We start from the raw sequence: 5,172 nt of genomic DNA on the forward strand, positions 1-5,172 counted from the left end.
AAAGATTAAGGGCACAGAGATGGGGGGGGAAATGAAAAAGAAAAGCTTGTTGTTTAGATGAAAGAAGCAACAGTTTTGCATTAATAGAATTGTAAGCGCTAGCCGGAGTTGAGAGAAAGGGCCAGGTAGAAGTTGCCTTGTAGAGAGCCGTGTACACCTAGGAAAGGTCAACCAAAGTTTTTCAAAGTTTTTTGCTCAATGGACACAATTAGAAATATTTTTCCATTGCAGCCCAGTGACATAATAAAGACATAAATTATAGAGGTAATATTAGGTATGGAAACAAATTAATTTTCACAAAACCACTAAACATCCGTAAGTACTTCCTTTCTTCCTGGTTGGTTGGTTGATTTCCAAACCATCCTATATAGTCCAAGCTGACTTCCAGTTGGGTGATCCTCCTGACTCAGCCTCCGTCCAGAATGCTGGGATTACAAGTGTGTGTCACCTCATCTGGCTTTATTTTGTTTTTCATGCTGGTTGCAGCCCACAAAATTGGTTTGCTACCTACTAACTGCTGCTTGTGGAAGAGAAAATTAGGCAAGGCTGTTAAGCAAGAGACAGCATGTTTAGATTTGCATTAAAGAACACTTGCAAATCACGAGAATGATTCTGAAGAAGGATCTGTCCTGCGCTATCCAATAGATTTTTCTGCAGTAGTGTGGTTTGCTATACCAGCACTGTCTGGTACAATAGCTATTGGCTACTTGTAGCTATGGAACACTCACAGTGTGGCTACTGTGAAATCAAACTTTAAATTTTACATCATGTTCATTAATTACAATTTAAATAAGCACATGTGACTAGAGGTTACCATATGAGACTGCAACACAGGCCTGTACCACCAGAATTATGTGGCACCTTTGCACAAATCACAAAGGTAATTTCTGTGGATACACATACAGAGGCGCACACTGGAGAGGAGAAATGCAGTTGTATTTCTGCCTCACTAATCTCCTTCTCAGGTACCCATGGGCAGGGCACAAAATGTTCAACTGTACACAACAACCTTGATCAGGGAGGTGGTCATGTGGGAAAGGGGCTACCACAATGGTCCGAACAAAGTTGCTGTGAATCCAAACTAAAGCACTAGAAAGCTGTGATGAAAAGGAACCTGATAGTGTTTGAGAGACAGCTCAGCGGGACTTGACTAACTGAATGTGCAGTGAGAGAAAGAAAGGAGAAACAATGACCTATGCAGTACTTCTGGTCACAGAGGCAGGGCAGAATCCAGCATGGGCAATGTCCGTGCAGGAGAATTTACAGCCTACTGAGGCAGGGACTAACCCCTGAGCCCAGAGGAAAGAGTTTCCAGGGGGATTGTTCAAGGCAAGCCCTGAGATCCAGGCCTCTTCTAAATAAATCTGTCTATACGTTGGGAAGCGCTCTTTCACCCCTGGATGTCAGAAGATCCTACATTTTGGCAGCCAGCTTTCCTTGCACTTCATTTGAAATGATCTTCCCTCATCTGGCACCCGTCCTGTGTCAGATGGAACGCAACAAGCTCACACAGTGACACCCTCACTGTATCACCCAGCCTCCTCCACGTGCTGCTGTGGTGAACCTCAGACCTGTGAGGTCTGACACATGAGACACAAAGCATGGGTGGCTATCACAACAAAAATTATATTTAAAAATCAGTTTCTCAACCACATATTTCCAGGGCTCAGTGGCCTTCTGTGACTCATAGCCACTGTATTAGATGGTATAGATAAATATTTCCATCATCACAGAAAGTTTCATTGCACAGCATTGCTTTAGACAACATCATACAGTTACAGTCTATTAGAAAATGCACTCAGTATAATGATGGCCAAGAACCAATTAAATCAACCATCATTAATTAAATCAATATGGCAGCACATGCCCTGAATCTCAGCTACTCAGGAGGCGAGGCAAGAAAAATCCCAAGTCAGAAACCAGCTTGAGCAAGATGCTGTCACAAACTTTTTAAAATTTTTTAAAGGGCTAGGGTATAACTTAGTGGTAGAGTGCTTGCCTCATGTGTGTGAGGGTTCAATCTCCAGTACTGCAATAATTAATTAGAATTAGATAAATAAATATGTTGGCCAACAAATACATCAACCATCAAGGCAGGAGGTGAGAAAAATAATAGGCTAGGGGCTGGGTATTTAGCTCAGCAGCATAAGTGCCTGCCTTGCAAGTGTGTGGTCGTGAGTTTGATCCCTGGTACCGATTAAAAAAAAAAAAGAAAGAAAAATAAGAGGCTTACTTGACATTTTGGAAGACTATTACCAATTCCCCTCAAAATCCTCCCCTGGCCTCAAACACATGTATCCCATAGTTCTTGCAACTCAGTACTTGTGCTTGCCAGGCAGGTACCGTGCCACAGAACTATAGCCCCGGCTGTTCTGACCACTTTCTGAAGCAGTTCTAGAAGTACTTTTTCTAAGTGTCTAGTTGAGTTGTCATGGCTGCCTTTATCTCCTCAATGGATTAAGAACTTTTACCGTTCATGGTCATTTTGACTGTGGGGGAGAGCCAGAAGTAAGTCACCTGGTGCCAGATCTGGTGAATTAGGTGAATGAGACATCCTAACATTTGTACGAGCTTGACTTTTTATTGGATGGACTGGGAGCATTCACATTAATTTTCATCATGGCCTCTGGAGACACAGTAATTTTGGTCATATTCTTCCAGAACTGTTTCAGAAAGTGTCAAGATTGATGGGATAAATGTGTTTGCAGAAAAGACATTATTTTGAAGGGAACTGCTGGAAATGTGTCTTCTCTATAATACATTTTAAAAATTCAAACATTCATCTGTATCTTGATCACATCTCATGTAAGAGACATGCAGAGCTTTCTGCAAACATCAATTCATACTGTGAGTTTTAACTTTGAACACATACATAATTAAAACCTAAACACTCCAATTAATTAGTAATAATGACACCAAGACCAGTGGGTGAGAGACAAGACTTCCCTTCCAGAAGAGTTCCAGAGATGGAAACAGAAGAAACAGGCTGAACTGTTTTCCTAGCCACACAGGCTGCATTACCATTATTTCCTTCTCTTCATTCTGTAAGAGACAGTTGCTGACTTTGGAATCTCATGTGAGAAAGGATCCCAGAAGTCCTGGTTACTTTTATCTTGTTGCTGGGACAAAATACCCAACGCTCAAAATGAAGGAAGGAAAGGTTTATTTAGCTTACAGTGTGTGGAGGTTTCAGGCCATACTCAGCTGGCTCCAAGAGACAGGGCCACATGGCTTCGTGGCAAGTAGCAAGAGCTAAAGGGCAAAAGAGAAAAGCACGCCTCCTTCCCGCCCTTACGTTGTGTGCTGGCCACACTCCTAGGCAGGTATAACACTCACACCACCAGTCCAGGCACTAGTCATGAACCAATCACAAATGCTGGATTCAGCTACCTCCATGACTGCTTGAGGCTTTGTAGGGCCATCCAAACACAAACCATAACACCAGCCAAGGATTCCAAGGCCAGTACTGCAGTCAAGAATCACAGTCCTGCTACTTCTAGCTCTGAAATGGCCTTGGGGAAGTAACTCTGCCTTTCAAAGCCTGTTTCACTATATGAAAGAAAGCAGATGATATTAATGCCAAAGTCATAATATTGTCCTGAGAATTCCGCAAGAGATAAAGCATTCGGTGTCGATAAATAGAACTGACAATCATCTCTGCCAAGCTAAGATGACAGACTCAATATGCTTAACAAAAAGACAACTCCAATGCAAAAGGAGAAAAAAAGAAGAGGTAAGATGTGGGCCCTAAGTGGGAAATTTAATGTCTAAGAGAAAGGCATCCTTCCATATCCAGAAGGATGACTGGGAGCATGTTCAAACCTTTACTAGCTTAAAAGGAAGTTGATTATGTTCCACAGGCTCTCCAAACACCTAGTATCTTCTAAGGACGCAACTACAATGTCCTCACAGATAGTTGAACCCAGCCCATTGCTAGGCCCATTCATCAAGCCCCATGTGCTCAGGACCCAAGGCAGTGGCAAGCGATGGTGGCAGATTTCCTGAGGATGACAGTTTTGAAATTGCCAGAACAGCCAATAATAAGGAAACAGTTAAGTAAATCATAATATATGCACTGAAATATCATTAAGCTAGTCATTTGCAGGTTTTTAAATGGAGAAGGTTTAAATAATGTTACTCATGATTTGAAATTGGATACATGCCATATACAATATCTTTATGAAGTACCTGGAAAAGAGATTGAAAGGAAACTCGTGGATATGAAAACATTACCAGTGATTACAGAGTGGAATAATAAGAATTCTACCTACTTTTACATTCCTGTATTTACCACTTTTGTTCCAAGACAAATACACTTGAAAATATCTTTTTTTTTTTTTTTTAAAGACAGAAAAGAGACAGGTAATTTGGCTTTGGTTTTAATCCAGAGTTTATCTGGAGGGCACTCTGAGGTCATTATCAAATATTTATTTTTTAAAAGGGAACGACTGCTTAAACAAGTGATAAAATTGCAGATACTCTGAAACAAATGCTCAGCAAAAGATCCATGCATTCTTAGATCACAAAAATCTTAGCTTTATCCAACAGAATGCACCGTTTGTGAACTTCAGCTCTTTTCTATAATGTAGTCATGTACTTCAAACTTAATTAACTTAAATTTAGTTTGCCTGCCTTTTCCAGTTTTCAGTACATGAGAGTTTCTTGTCTGATCTATGCTCCAAGCATGATTACTGCCCACATAGTGCTCATCAAAATTAAATAGCACGCCACTACTTTACCACTTTTTACTGATAAAACACTGATGAACTGTAAACTCCAGCAGCTTTCTCAAAGCTCAGTGAAGTAGTCAATGAACAAATTTTGAAGGTAACTGTTTCAGAAGATTCACATTCCTGATTTTGAATCTTAATCCAAAGCCATAGGAATGAAATTAAGTATGATATTGCCATAAGACAGCTAGATACATAGATGTGTGGTACAGAGCTGAAAATCCAATAATACACGTTCACATTGATGGTCAAATGAATTTCAACAGGAGTCCTCAGACAATTCAGTGAGGGAGAAGACAGTCCTTTCGGTAAATGGTGCAAAGACAACTAGGTATCCCTGTGCAAGTGAGCAAGTTTGGACCCAGATTTTGCACTCTACACAGAAATGAATTCCAAGTGAATGACAGACCTGAACAGAATGGCTAAAACTATGGAAAACTGC

This window comes from Cavia porcellus, unplaced genomic scaffold, assembly GCF_034190915.1.
Source record: "Cavia porcellus strain 051 isolate PalLab524CR breed Dunkin Hartley unplaced genomic scaffold, mCavPor4.1 scaffold_1, whole genome shotgun sequence".
NCBI lineage: Eukaryota > Metazoa > Chordata > Mammalia > Rodentia > Caviidae > Cavia > Cavia porcellus.